Genomic DNA, 16120 nt, shown 5'->3' with positions numbered 1-16120 from the left:
AAACCTCGAGAAAGAGGAGTCAGCTTAGTATGGCATGGGAGCAGAAATAGGCAGCACTTCTTGGATGGCAGAAATCTCTAGCAATGACTATTTGATGGGTTGTCTTTTACGGTGTGTTTATTTTATTTTTAACCACAAAAATATTTGTAATCTCCTAAACAGGCTTATTTCCACTGCTGTGTGGTAGTTACCAACCAGATGAGTTCATTCATGTTATTCTACAGTAGCTCCTACATGCTCTAACCCAAGTCAAAGCTCTCCCAGGTGCTAGGTACAAGAGTCCAGACCTCAAAGAACTTTCAGGTCCACCCAAAGGAGACAGATGAAGAGGCACCAAGGCAATAGGGAGCAAGGCGGCTTGACAGCGGTCATTCAGCACAGTTAGCAGCGAAGATGGGGAAAGTCTTCTGAAAGCCTGGCCCGTTTCACTCTGGAGCAATCAGATAGCTGACGTTAACGCCATGACGCTGAGAACCGAGCTGTCAAGACGTTCCCAACACCCAAAAATATCACCTCTCCAGAGACTGGGACGAAGAAGCAAGCCATCCGTCATGTCAGCACGTCTAGCCCGGGCTTCTTCTGGCACTGGGGAGCACAGTAAGGGTGGAAAGTTTCGCAGCTCTGGCCACAGCATGTGTGGGGGGGGGTGGCACATCTGGATGCACTCGGGGCTGGTGCGGTGGCAGCTGTTCTAGGCGCAGCTGTCAAACCGAGTAGGTCACCCCTTATCTGGAACCAATTTCTGAGAGATTTTTATGCATAAATTTGAGACCAAAGTCTGCTTGGCACCTTCTCTTCTGGTTTCCCCTTACAGCTGGCCTTCTATTCCATATACAGGCTTGTCCTCGAGAGGCTTAAAAATAGATGCAGAGGCTGCCGTGCTGTAAAAAGAGCTGAGCTGCTCTTCCAAGGGCCTTGCTGAAGGGAGGGAAGGGAAATCTGCTCTCCTTGGAGCAGGAAAGGGCGTGAATGGGAGAAGTCGCTGCAGGAAACCGGTAGGCACAGACTTTGAGTTGTGCTTACCCGTGTAAACCCCCTGTGAGCTCGAGCGGTGCTGGTGTTTCCTTGGTATAACAGCTGGGAGAGAGGCACCCAAAAGCAGATGTATGGCCGGGCAGATTATGGCCCAGATGCAAAAGAGCATCTTAGTTTGTGCATCGGGACTTGGGTAGGCTGTGGGGGTTTATGTCAAAATGTCTGATTTATAAGATCTCTCAATGCAACTACTCAGGTTTCTCGCACAGAGACCCCTTAGCACCAAAACTTAGGTCATTTCACACAGCTTTAGACATCTACAGGGCAGATGGCTCCATGTGAACTAGTTCCCTGGGCTCCTTCTCCAGCCAGCAGAAGGGACATGCACCCCAATGTGGTTTTGAAGAGCCCAGTCACCATCACATGAAGCTCATCAGATCCATGGCATCAGCAAGTCCTGAGCATCATTTTAGTAGCAGGAGCAGCTCTCTAGGTCATACTTGTACCCAAGTATCATTTTAGGAGCAGAATCAGGTCTCTGGGTGATTCTTGCATCTCTGGAGAGGTTCTTCTTCCATCCTAGGAGAAGAAAAGTTCATTGCATAGCAGGATGGGCCAGGTAGAGAGGGGAAGGTCCTCCAGAGGGGCTGGGCTGGGTTTAATGTGTTCCTGATAGCTTGCCGCTGCAAAACAGAGCCCAGCAGTAAGAGACAACAATACAATGGAGCTGTGACAATAAAAGGTTATGAGCTCTGCCTTCCCACCTGGCTAGAAGAGCTCATTTGATGCTAATCCATACGTTTCTCATAATCCATTGTTTGAAAACCTGCTACTCGCTCATGGTGCATAGTTTTGTTTAAGATGCTGTGGTGCGTGGAAAGCAGAGGTGTTCCCCAGCTCCTGTCTTCTGCTTCATCACTTGGTGGGATGCATAGACCAGGAAAGTGCTGGATTTGGTCCACTGGAGGACAAAGCATCACATGCCAACCCAAGGGCTTGGTTTGGGAATGTGTTGGGTGAGTTGCAGAAGAGGGATGGAGCTGGACAGAGCTGGCGAAGGGAGTGGGGATTTGTGCTGCATTTGTTTCCTGGATATTTCAGTAACTTCCCCAATGGCTGGAGGGACCTGCCTGTTTGTTCTCTTTTATACACCCACCCGTATGCAGACATGGTGCTCGCAGTGGTCCCTCCTTCCACTTAAATTAAAACTCATTCAGATTCAGTGGTTACTGTCAAGCTACAGATGAATATATTATACATAGAGATATATAATATTTGATATATAATATATAATGTGTATAATACATATCCATATATTACTTATATATGTGTGTGTGTGTATACATAGGTAACTCCTGTTTTCCTACCCAGTGACTGGACTAAGAACATTTAACTCTGTAGGGAACATGTTCGAGGACTTTCACACACTTTAAAACTTCATTGCCCGCAGACCGTGCCACTTTTCACGTTTCTTGCCCTCATGGTTGCGAAGGTACCTTGAAAATGTGAGCTGCTGATTGTAAGCAGAGGGTGCAACAGCCCAGAAACAGGATTTTAAGAGGTGTGAACGGACCCGCTCTGCTCCTTAGCACGGGAACCCAGTGAAGGCTGTTCACAGGTTGCTCGTACCCACTTTGTTACTGGTAGCTTGAGCAGAAAAGTCCAACTCGTGCGCTTCCCATGAGATCTCAGGTTCTCTCCCACACCTTTTCGAGGGCCAAAATACACACCTTTTCACATCTCCACAATATTCACACGGCATTTCCAATTAAAACCAAGAGCCTGCAGCACATTCCAAAATTATGTGTGAAATATGCTGACTTTAATATCACACCAGCTAATATAGGGGCTGCTGGGCTGATTGCTACCATTCATAATTTACCCACGGCGGGTGCAGAATTGAATTTCCCCTTGAGCATCCCCGAGGACCTCAGTGAGGACATTAGCTCCCACGTTTGAGAGAGAAATCGGAGCCTCGCTAGCAATGAATATTGTAAGTGTGTCAGCGTGTGTGCGTGCATTACCCTGTCTGGAGGGAATCAGAAAGGCAGTAGTGTCAAAGACTCCCAGCAAACTCAACTGTGGATGCTGAAACAAGTCATGAAGCCATTGTAATTCATTAATGCAGCAATAAAGTGGCCCAATGGAGGACAGTGGAGGCTTCCTTCTCTCAAGAGCATCATTATTTTCATTTTTTCTTCAGGTAAATATACCTGAGTAGTGCCAAGGTTAAGTCCAGGCTGCTCCTGTCCTTGTTTTCATCTCATAAGAGTCGCTTTATATGTCCTGAGGTTGCAGAGATCTGGGCGGCTCAGAGGGGAGGTTTTTCCCACCAGCATCCCAGACTTCGCCTCTGCAGGCAAAGCGCAAATCGGCGTCACAGCAAATGCCGACAGCGGCGGGACCCCGCTCCCAGCCCGACCCCACCGGACCCCAGGAGCCCGCAGTAGCTCTCCTGCTCTCATCAGCTTGACAAGGTTAACAAGGCAGCATTGACCTTGTCGTCTTCACTGCGTAATTAATTTGCTGTTTCGCTTTACCTGCGGCCAGGCTGCTCTATTTGGGGAGAATCTGGCTCTTCCTCTGCTGCTTTTGCAAAGCATGGAGTGGGGAGGGGGATGCGGGGTGCTGGGTGGGGGTCATTTTGTTACGGGGTTCCCACCAAAGCTGCTGGAGGAGCTCAAGGAAAGATTCCCCAACTTTCTATACGGCTCTGCTGAATTTGGGAACACCCCCGCCATCACGCAGGCCAAGGCAAATGCCCCAGGGCCGTCGATATGATGATGATTATTATTATTCTGAGTTAGTGAACGGGATGGAAATGATTAACAGGTTTTAAAAATTCTCAGGATCCCTCTTTTATTATTATTATATAAAGGGCGGGGGGAACAGAATGGAAACCCACCACGTTTCAGATGACACGGCTTGACCTCAGGGGTTTGATTCGCCCCGAACAGCTGGAGAGCAACATGTGGCAAGGCAGCCTGGTGCGGACGGCAGGGCAATGCCTCACCTCCAAGCTTAATACGCTGATCAAAAATGTGTGTTCCCAGCTAGTATATTTAACTAGAATTTTGACAACATGAGTTCAAGTCCCAGCTCTGACAGTTCCTGGATAAATTGTTTCATGTCCCTGGACTGTGTTTTCCCACAGGGGCAACAAGGCAAGTCGAACAAATAATGAATTTTCCAGTTCACCAGCAATTCTAAAAAACCCACTCTTTAAAATTAATTCTACCAGAAATGAAATGTTTTCTTTCAATCTCAAGACAGGGTTTTTTTAGCGTTCTTAAAATAACTTGGAGGAAATTTCAAAACAGGGACTTGCTTCACATCAGGACATCAAAATGTTTTGTTCCCAAAAAGGTCTAAACAAAGTAATTCCATATTTTCAAATGGGCCTCTTTTTCTTTTCTTGTTTTATTTTTAAGCTTTTTTTTCCCAAAAGAGCAGTCTGGTGACACCAAACTCTGTTCAGAAAAAGTCTGTGTTTTACCAAATTTTAATTTGCTACAAAAAAAAAAAAAAAAAAAAAAAAAAAAAAAAAAAAAATCCAAGCAAATCCCAGTGTTTTGCCTGGCATTGGCTGAGACCTTTCTTCCAGGAGGTCTGGGGGGATTCATCATTCATGAGCCTGAGCTGCTCCAAGGCCCACGTCAAAGGAGCCATAAACGAGTTCAGAGAGAAGGAGGCTCTTTTGCAAGCTGCCATCTACTCTTTGACCCCTCCGCTGAGGATATCCATGTGCTCCCACTGTGTTTCCAGTGGGAAAATGTTGAGAGTCCCTCTCCTCCTCTTCCTTACTGTGTCCCAGACCTTTTCCCACCCTTTCACCTCCCATTTTCCCCTCCTGTTCTGGGGCTTGTCTGATACCTCTTCGTGCATCTCCCACCCTGTCACCTGCCTCCTTGTTCTTACACCCTTCCTTCGACTCAGGTGCTGCCAGGAAGACCAAACCAGTAACCCAAGAAGACGGCATTTGTTTGGGCTCAGTGCTACAGCCCGATCCACTGGGGAGGTGGTACCTCCATGGGGTACCATGCACAGGAGCGTGGGGATGGCCGGATCGTGTTGGTGAAGTACTTTTCCAGCATGGTCAAGCCAGCAAGGATGTTTTATCAACTGTAGTGATGGATTCTGTACCTGCCACAAGTGGTAACTTGCTGTATATTTGGGGTCAAGTGAACTTTGCTTTGGGAAGTATTTAAGAGCTGGGGTACAGACAGGGTGAGCTGTCTACCTGTCAGACCCTGTCAGCTGCTGGTGATGAGCAGCTTAGAGGCTGCTGAGCTGGATTTCGGCAGAACACAAGGTAACAGAGATTCCCGGCATCGCACCACGAAAGCCAAGAGGTCGTGATCACTCAGGGTATGAAATGTTTTAGTGCAGACTTGACAGACAGAACGCCAACCTGGATGGTAAAACAGTGCAGGCACAGGGGAGTCGGCAGTGGGGACAACTGTCTGCCCGCTCCGGACCACGTCCCTGCCGAAGAGGGGACCGTGATGAATGTGCAAAACAAAGCAAGTGGCCTGTGAAGGCTGCTGAGGATCCTGGAGTTACCCTGCCTGGCATGACGACATGTTTACTCCATCCCCTGGATGAAGCAATGCAGAGAAGCAACAAGGCAAAGGGAAGAAGCCACCAGTGACAACCGGTGGAGTTGCAGTCTCAGGAAAGGTGGAGAACTGGCAGAAACATCTTCAGCACATCACCAAAGCTGTAGTTCTTGTGGAATCACATGGCTCCAGGAGCTGGGGCTTGAAACATTGCTGCCAAGGGGGTTTGCACTTTGCTCTACAGGGCCTGGCCCTCTGCTCGCCGTGTTCTCCTGGCATCTGGTCACCCATCCTGGTTCCCTCAAGCTGACCCAGAGCTGTTCTCTTTGGGCTACAGATGTTATGAGAGGGTCTGTCTGGAAATCAGTTGCTTTAAAAAGAGGAAAAGGGGAAAGGGGGAAGGGGAAGGAGAAGGGGAAGGGGAAGGGGAAAAGTAAGGGGAAGGGGAAGGGGAGAAAGAAAAGAAATATGGGGTTTTTGGAAATGAAAACACACAGAAATTGATCTGTTCTTATTAGACTGTGGAGCAGCTAATGAGAACCAGACATCCCACCATTTGAATCATTTCAGACTGGGGATGGGAGCGCTGTGCCAGGCTGTGTTCCTGCCCCAGGTGAGCATCCCAGATGGGCTCTCCTCTCCCTCCTTCTGCTGTCTCCTGTTATTTCTGCATCTCATGTCGCAGATCTCCCCCTCCCAAGCAAAGCTCAGACATCAGGAGAGCCACAGGCCACCTCCCATTCCCTCTTGACCCCGTGGGAAGCACCACAAGGTCCTGCCAGGGCTGCAGCCGCAGTCTGCCGCAGCAGGGTCTGTCTTGGGTGGTATCTGCCTCTTTTTATCTTCTTCCAGCAAATATTTTGCTCCTCTTAACAGTAGCTGTTCGCTACCAAGGAACAAAACCCTTTCTTCCACCAGCCCCGCAGCGGTTTCCCTCCCCACTGGTCCTCTTCTAGGAGCCATCGCAATGTGTGTGTATGGCTTTCACATTGATCAAAGCAATGAGTATATATTTTCTTTACTTCTTTAGGGAGTTTTATTGTTACTGTAAAACACGCCAGGGTTCGGGGCCCCCCCAGCCCTCCTTTCGGAGGTCCGAGTGCCAGCGGTGCTGGCAGGCCATCAGCAAGATCACGGACCTCATAAAGGCGCACAGCGCAGATCTTCATTCATGCATTAACTTGGCATAACATTTATGTAAACCCAGACCCGACTTCCATTACCCCAAATCCCCAGCCAGAGCAACTGGACTCCTGTCGTGGCAATTAGTCTTTTGTCCAAGTTGGCAACTCTCTTCTTGTCAAGGTTTGGATGATTTACTGTGCTGGAATGGTCTGGTGAGGAGGTGGAGGGAAGGTCTCAACTGTTTAACTCTGTCGGCAATGAACCTCCCCTCTCCTTGTCCATCCTCATTCCCTCCATTGCCTTGTTCTCACTCTTTTGCTGCCAGTACAGACCAGGCTTTTCCCTTGGCACTGAGTTCACCGGGTGGTTTTGGTAGGAACGTGGGAAGCAAGCAAGATTTGCAAGAAGTCCACAGTGAGTCCGTTCCCTCCTGCTCCACCAGGCTCATGGGACGGGGACAGAAGGACACACTGTCCTGGAGTTGAAGTGCAGATGGTGGGTTCAAAGCAGCCACTGAAACAACTTCTTGTGTCCCACTGCTGCCATTTCTCGCCCTGGCTCTGGCTTTCAGATATTTTCCTGCTCACTCAAGCAGCCCAGTGCTGACCTATCCCCCCGTTGCGATCTCAGTCCACAATATCCATTTTTTTTCCATCTTGCCTGAGCCTCTCCACATTGTGTTTGCACGTGGGACAAGCAGCCAGTGTGGGTGCTGCCAGAGGGACACAAAATGGTCAAATGGCAGCAAAAATCCAATACATCCAGATTTCAGGCAGCTTCAAAACCCACCTAAACATCAGTGCTTTTAATGACCATTTTGCAGAGGGAGACCTTCCCAGACGTCAGGCCCCGTGCCATCCTCTTCCTTACATCCAAGACACTTTCCAGGCCAACTTTCCCTTGTCATAGACTTGTCATGACTCAGAAATAAACCTCACCCCAGGCTAAAACAGACAATGGCCATGTCTGGAAAATTTTCAAGACTCTTTCACCCTCCCACTCCAGCGTCTGGGACTCTCTGCCAGCCCTACCTCTCTGCAGAGGAAGGGTGCTGAGATGGCCACCATCTACCTTCTGCGTCTTTAAAACCCATCCTGAAGGTCTTTCCAGGTTTTTCCCACTCCCTCTCCAGGCATCCCCTTCCCCCAGGTCCATCTGCCTGTGATTTCCAGAGGCTGAGCTCTTCCTCCACACTTATGTATCCACACAGGAAAAATCACCGTATGTCTCAGCTGTATGAACTTCCCCTTACCACCAAAGTGTTATAGCATCATTCCATCATTGCTGGGTCCTCAGATGTTATCCTAACCAATATAGCCGGTCACAGCTTTGGCGAATGGGAGGGCAATAGAGAAAGTCAAAATATTTTAACAAAAATTGAAACCTTCAAACATTTCCTTTTGTTTCAGAATTTGCCTGCAAGCAATTTTTAAAGGTTTTTTAAAACTTTTGCTTTTAACTTTAGCATTTTGAGTCTATCTCTTTTAAAGCTTATTAATTGTTTAAGTAAGTTAAGTTTAATCAAGTTTAAGGTTTAGCTATGTTTTTATTAAGTGGGATTTTTAAAATTTTTTTTATTTTTCCAGTCAATCTGAAATGCAGGGCAGAGGTATTTGAGAGGGTTTTTTCATTCCTTTTTTCACTTCACTGAGAAAAACGTTCCGTTTACAATTTGGCCAATCTGAAGTGAGGTTTAAAGTTCATATTCTTTGTTTCATCAAGAAAAAAATATCTCAGCTGTAGTTGGAAAGTCCTATCAAGCGCCATACAAAAAGCAGCAACTGCATGCGCAAGAGAGACATTTGGTCTGACTTGGTTATCCTCATTTTTCAGATGGAAAAATATATGAAAGAAAATTATTAGTGGCAATAATAATAATAATAATAATAATAATAATAATAATAATAAATGTCAGCAGCATGTTTGATAGGGAGAATCCTCAATGCTTTGGCTAAAATAAGAATAGCTGCAGACAGTTCTTATTTGGTTGCATGTTTTCGTTTTGAGTTTCGTTGTTTCTACCACAGAAGACAAGGAGAGAAAATAAGGGTGACGTAAAACCAGCAAATGTGACCTTTTCTTATTCTGTTTTAAACCAGAACCATTTGGTTTTGCTATCAGGAGCCTCCCAAATTCCTATGAGAACTTCTGAGTCAAATGAGCATTTTTAAATGCTTTTTTTTCACACATTTTCAGGGAAAGCGTGTGCTTTTTCACCTGTTCCAGTGTTTGCTTCTACTCTCTCAGTCTGCCTGAGTATGCTCCCTGTTTGTGACAGCATGTTCCTCCCAGCAGACCTGGCTTCAGGGATCAAAAACGCTGCTTGGTTTAGAGATGATCCATCTGCCAGTGCTGGAAAAGCAGGAGGAAGGGATCTGCTGCAGCCTGGCGTCCCAGCATCCAGCCCATCCCTTGCACAACGACGTATATTCCCCTTTAGGAACAGATAGGTTCAAACCATCTTGGTTTGTTTCATCCCTTTTCGCCCTGTTTTGAGGCCTTAGAGGTGGCAGGCTTGGTTGAAGGATCCATATGCCTACTGTCAGCCATGCTCCAGGCAATCTTTTCCAGGTAAGCTAAAAAACACGTTTCACCCTGCACAAATTATTGACATTTCAACCACAGAGTCTGGATACTCCATTATCTCGAGGTGATGAAGAAGCTGATATATCTGTTAAGGGGCTTTCCACGATGGGGATGTAGGAGAAGGGAAGATGTGTTCGATAGTCTGATGTTTTTCCATCCTGCAACCCACTAGCAGCTTTTTCTTTGCTTTTATTTCTTCTGCAGCATTCATTGCGCAGCTCACCGTATATAAAAATAAACAGCCGGTTTCAAAAGCCTGTTACTGAAAAGTAGCATTTAATGGTCTGCAGTGCTTCAGCTGGTCTCCTGCACTTTAATAGCAAGCAGACCTCACTGAATTAGGCAGCCTGGCATGTCTCATACACCCGCCAGCATACCAGAAATGGATTTCCTGCTACAGACCCTCTCTCGTCTCTCCTTCTCCTTGGCATGGTGAGACGGGATAGGATTTGGACCCGGGGGCTTGTAATTTCTGCACGGCCCAATGTGATGCCTGTGGCTTTGCTTGGGTCCACAGAGCAGGAGCTCAGAAGAGCCCAGAGCTTATTTATCCAAAGGGAATTTTCCCAATGCCGTGATGAAGGCGAGGAGAGAATGGACAATTGCCCTCACCAGTGGAGCTCTGAACAGTCCAAATTCAGGCTTTAGTTCTTCATGAACTTCACTTGAGACAGATGAAACAAACACTTCAACACCAGTCCTCCATGGTCTTTCAGTTTGGGTGAAATAAAGACAGTGGGGCTGGTTCCAGTTCAATCAGTCACAGCCACCCGAACCATCTGTGTGGTGGTTTTCAGACTGGACGTGTCCAATAGGTTCTGCTTTGCTAGGAGGAGGTGAGCACATAGTTAAATTTTCTTTTATCCAATCTTGTTGCATGCTTGGGACCAGATTTATGGTGACCGTATCCACGTTTAGCAGAATATCGTTCCTTTGGTGACAGTAATGAGCATCCCGGGGACGCTGAAAAGCAAACTGACAGCTGGAGCTGTTGAGCAGCTAAAAAGCAGATCCTGTTACACTGGGTGAACCCAGCAGGAGCTGAGGGCTGTACGGATCACAGCTGGGCCTCAAGCAGCCACCCCTTTGTGGTGGAAAGCCTGAGGCACAGGGGGACAAAGCATCATGGAGGAGGGTCCAACCTCAAGGGAAGGTCAAGACCCAGTACGACCTCAACTGATGCTCTAGCTGCAATAAAAGCTTGAATGTATCCACAGCCATTTTCTCTCTGTTTTATCTCTTAGGAGAACGTTTTCTTCTAGCTCTTCTCCTTGGTTGGGATTTACTCCAATCTGTTTTGTGGTTGTCAGACAGAGTCCTCTGAGTCTGCTTCTTGCTGAGCTAAACAAGCCTACGTCTTCTAACCTCTTCCTACAAGGAGTCTCCATTCTCCCAGATACCTCATTATCTCTTCCCTGCATTTGCTCCAGGTCCTTGGCTGACTCCCTCCCCTCCCATTTTGCAGGAAGGCTGAAGTTGCCCAGAAAGGACAACATTTGGGGCAGGTCCCCAGTTTGTGCTAGTTCTCCCCATCACCCAGCTGAGATGGGTGGGGGAGGTAGAAAGGAGGGGATTATCCTTTCAAGGTTTCATTCTTTATGAACCATTTGAGGATTAGTAAAGGTCTCCAACATTACTGCGTGGTTTCCCGTGTTCAAGCCACGAGGAAGATGATACCAGCTGTCTCCACTGCCCTTAAGATTTGTGTTTTCTGGGACTTCTTAAAAGAGCTGGTGCTGGAGTTGAAGGAAATGTCAGAATGGCAGTTCTCATATGAAAATATGTGTATTTTTAGGTTTTATACTTGCAAAGAAAATCGTGGAATTTCAAATCCCTGATTACTCAGACAGCTAGGAAAGGAAAAAAAAAAAAAAAAGCAGCCTTTATATTATTCTTTCTATTTTCTTTTCTTCAGATTGCATAATTTCTAAAAAAGTAATAATTTTGAGGGGCCTGACTCCAGATTGCTCACAGTCCCCAGGGTAACAAAGAAGGGATGGGCGACAGCATGCTACAGTGATGGGAGCTCCACCAGACCTGGTCTGGGTGGCATCTTGCCGAACTTCCAGCCCTGAAGAGGTAGACTGCAAAGCCACTCCGATGACCTTCCTGTCCCTCTAGAGTCACTAGGCAGCTCCAAGTCCCCAGACAGATCCAGCCCACCACTTTGAGACAATGTCTTCAGCTGCAGTGACTCATCCCAACAGGTGCCAATTGTTCTCTGTTGACTATAGAGGAAGACAATCAATTCAGGCTTTGTTTTCCAGCCTACAGCCATCTACATTGCAAGCAGATGACTCTTCCCACTGTGTTTTCATTGGCAAACAGCAATCATAAATCTCTTGCTTGTTCAGGTTTTTTTTCCGCTTTTCCATATCCACCAAATCCTATTTGTCTTTATTTGCTTCAGAAAGAAGTACAACCTTGAGTCTGCTCCAAAGGACAAAAAAAAGGGGATAAAGAGGCTGCTGCCTCCTCCACCAGCTGCCGAGCCAGCCCCAGGCACTCGATCCAGTTTAAGTGCCCTGGCTTCGTGCTTTCCATAAACATGGGATTATGCTGTTTCCAGCGAAAACCACCAAAAGGTCCCATCGTCGGGGGGTAGGAGAACAGATGAATTTCTTTCACACATGTTGAGAAGAAGGGCGAAGAGGGAGAGGGATGACGGCTTTGAGAGAGCTGGGGCTTTCCTAATTTGGGAGGCTGTAATTCTCCACTCCTCCTGGGATGGCAGTCTTTGATGAGGTCTGGACACAAATTGATGGCAAACCACAAGTGAAAAAGGAGGAGAGGGGGAAAAGACCAAAGAGAGGGGGAAAGCAAAGGGAAGGTATAGCCTGGCCACACACGATTTGGAGAAACGCTTCTGTTGTCATCAACCAACTGGACCTGTGATTTGAAGGTGTCTCTACTCCTGCAGCCCAGTACACATCCCAGCTCAACCCTCAGACCAGGCTGACCCTCTGTCGACACTCTAGGTCTTCAGGCCACTGCTAAAAAGTTGCCTGAGCCTGAAAACCCCAGCACTCTGGCCATGGGGAGCTGAAACATGGAGAACTTCAGTCTCTTCCCCACAGACTGGGTGGATGGGGTTGAGATGAGGACAAGCCTGGTTCATCCTACCCCAGGCACAGCACGGACCCTTTGTACTACAGCTGTAGCCCAGAGTGTGGACAGAAAGCCCATGGCCCTTGAGTGGGCAGACATTGCTGAAGAGAAGGAGAGGAGATGCCATGACCACCACAGTGAGACAGATGTGGCTGAGACCTTTCTGTGCCTTCAAACCTTGTAGGCATAATGGAAAGAGAGCACAAGTCACCTCTCCTTGTTGTGGTATTGATTCAGTTCAAAGTGTATGACCTTCATTCATTGATGTCCATGTTTTCTTTACACAATTCTTTCACGACATGGCACGTAGGCAGCACCATCCAGGCCTGAGGAACCATTTGCTCTCATCTCCTGCCTCTGATCCAGAAAGAGGGTAGAGAAGTGACAAAGGGCACGTTAAACCCTGAAGCACTGGTCCTCTTGTATAACTTGTTTTGCAATCATTTAGCATTATGTTTGCAACCTAACGGGGAAAGTCCTTGCTCTGCACAGAAATGCTCAGCCCCACTCAGGGTCCTGTCCTGAGATTCCGCTTTGTCCTGTGGCTATAAGTACACACAAGGGTGCAAACACGCCAACCTGGATCACAGTCATGTTTGCCATAGTATCCTAGAGTCATAGTCTGAGAGGAAAAGAAATTTTCAGTTCATGTTCTCCAGACTTGTTGATAGGATTCACTCGACCACAAATAAACATCTCAGCTGGATCCCATCAGCTCCCAAAGGCTGAACACAAAATGACTCCTCCAGGACTGTGAGGCAGGACAAGACACTTTGATGTCTTGATCCTGCACCAGCTGAATGCTGCAAATGTTGCAAGGAGGCAATATGGTCCCCACTCCTGATGCTGACCCCCCCTTCCCTGGAAGCCAAGGGAGCAGACAGTCTGTCTGTGCCCAGTACTTCAGGCGAAAGACAAGGTTTGGGCAATGCTGTTCAATCCTGGCTCCTCTGGCTCAGCAAAGCAGCAGCAGCCACAGCCACCCTTTACTGGGATTATTTTACCACCTCCCAGTCTGCATGATTGTGCACGTGGCCTGAAACCAATGCCAGACATCTAAGCACACAGGTAGGGGTGTGTGAGATGTCAGAGCGAGCAGATGCCCATGGAAAGAGGGAGGAGCGCCTGCGTAGTCATAGTAAAAATGGGCTGGTTGCTAAAAGCATACTGCATGGAGAACAGCTCGCTGCCAGCCCCGCAGACCTGGGAACCAAGGGGACAATGAAGGGACAGAGCACGGAGGAGAGCACAGAGCCTTGGTGGGTTTTCCTAGTGCTGATCACAGTTACTGAGCTCCGCATTACTTTGAATTCAGCCTTAAATCTTGAGCAAGTAATTCAGCATTGAGAGGGATTACAACGGGCTCTATTTGCATTGCAAAACTGCTAAAGCTTTCTCTGCAGTGTCAGTCAATTTGAGCTGCTCTGCAGTCGAGCTTTGAATCCAGGCGGCATCAGAGCTGTGAGACACTGACTTTGCCTGGGACAGCAGGTTGCTGCGGCCAGGGTGGATGAGCAGAAACGTTAAGCGCCAGATCTTGAGGGCACAGACGCAGCTGGTTGCTTGCTGAAGGTCCTCCGGAGATGGTGCCAAGGTAGAGCTAGCAGCATCGTTGTATCTGTTTGTAAGGTGCCACTGGGAGCAGAGAGAAGATATATAACCCATAAAACCTAATACCAGTGTGGAGAAAAAGAGCTATGGTTGTGCCACTGTGTTACTCCAGTCCCCATTCAGAGTATTGCCTGAGAGGAATAGATTATTTTAAGTTCATGGCAGCATTGACCATTTTTCTGCAGTGTGTGCAGCTCCTAGCACCATGGATGCCTGACTCCTCAATGAGCCCCTGGTAACATCAGCATCTTCAGCATTATTGTTTGTATTGTTACCATAGCATCAATAACTGTAAAAATTAATTTTAAGTGCCCAGTAGTTATCACCTCAAGTAGTTCTGATCTGGACCTTTCCAGCCGAAAACCTGGTTAAGGTGCACTTCTGCCTCCTCGCCGTATCAGGGACTTGTACAGGACCCGAAGGCTTCAGTAGAAACAGTCTCTCATACCCTGAACTTGCAGAGTTAAGCCATCCACAGCGTAAGAGATGCCTGCTCTCACCCCTGTGCCCATCTCACAGCTTTGCAGTGCTGAGCAAACCATGGACTTCACCAGCAGTGCTGGAGAGCAGCTGGACGTGCAGGCTGTTCTTCTCCCAGGAGCTGCAGGAGGAGAAGCTGGGACAGCCACCGCGCAGTGCCAGGGGACCCTGTTCGACACGCCTGGTAGTCAGTACAACTATACGGTGTTCTTCCTGATGGACAAGGAGCCCTGACACTGCTCCAAGGCAGGGACAGAGAAGCCAAGTGCCAGGGAGCCAAGCAGCCTGGGGGTCTCCCTGGAGTCAGCCCAAAAGCCAAAGCAGAGACCAAGTTGCACTCAAAGGTAAAAGAACATTTCACGGCACTGAGCCTGCTCTTCTGCAAAGCATGTTTAAAGCATTGGCTATTTGAGGAGGCTGGGATGTGAATGGGAAAAGCAGACGGGGCAAAAAAAGCTCATTTTCCTTCTGGAAGTTGATGCATGGCGGAGATGAAGACACAGCAGTTTCACGCCCCATTGCTTGGGTGTCTCCATCCTCACTCGGTGCTGAGGAGAGCCCAGAAGGCGCGATGCACGGATCACCACAAATCATCCCCCAAGCGCATCGTGTTTGGCTTGTCTGGGATGAAGACAGACTGCAGCAACACAGACGAGGCTGGCGGCTGTCCTGGCAGTGATGGCACCGTGCTATCCATGGGGAAGACTGATAGAAAGCTCAGACTATCAGTCCAGGAGCTCCAGAGCCAACGGAGCAGCCTTTATACTCATCACAACCCTCTCTATGTTTGCCTCTACCAGGGAGGACATTCCAGGACCAGCAAATGCCATTCCATGTCTGGGAGAGTTTTAAGGGGTTGGACCTCAAGTTAAGACTGAAACGAGCTGTTTCACTCGAGGCCAGGGCCATCTCCACCTTCCAATCTGAAGATTAATGGACTTTGGGGGCAGGAGGCCACGATGGTCTTCTCTACAGATCATCCCGTTAGGTCAGCTCTCCTGGCCTCCACGCACCAGGCACGTTCCCGTCCTGTCAGCAGGTAATGAGCAAAACCGACTGCAGGCCCCGTCTGCAGGGATTAAACCAACAAACACGACTGCAAGCGGCTTCGCAAAGCATTTTTATGGCAGCACCTTGACCTGGTTCCCACCCCGTGTCCCCCTCACCCTGCACCACCTCCCTCCCTTCAAACCGCTTCGTTGCAAGCCACCCTTTTGGGTGGAAACCCCTCTCTTCTGAGCAAGTAAGACCAGGCAATGAATACAAAATTGTTATGATTGAAGAGAAAAATCACTTCAGCTGTTTTGCTAGGGGTTTTTTTTTTTGAATGTGCCAGCGAGCCTGCTGGAGGTTAAGGGAGTTCAGCCCCTCTGTGGGGTGGCAGCTTTCCAGCTCCTCGTCTCACTGCCCTACGGCTCACAGGGCTGAGCCCAGGCAGTGTGAAACACAACGGGGTGTTGTCAGGGCATCCCCGAAGGAGCTCACACACTTCATAACTCCAGCCTTAAATTATACACAACATCAAGTCGGAGGCCGAGGAAATAATAGAAAAACAAGCATCATTAAAGTGTTCAAGCAGCGGAACATTTTGCAATTAACTTTTGCACGCACCCATGCACGGGCAGGCGTAGGCATGCAGGCAAGACCTGTCCCCTTTCTCCTGCCACCCGCTCCTC

This window comes from Aquila chrysaetos, chromosome 1 (assembly GCF_900496995.4).
Source record: "Aquila chrysaetos chrysaetos chromosome 1, bAquChr1.4, whole genome shotgun sequence".
Classification (NCBI taxonomy): Eukaryota; Metazoa; Chordata; class Aves; order Accipitriformes; family Accipitridae; genus Aquila; species Aquila chrysaetos.
The sequence above is the reverse complement of the archived record's forward strand: the minus strand, read 5'-3'. Positions refer to the sequence as shown.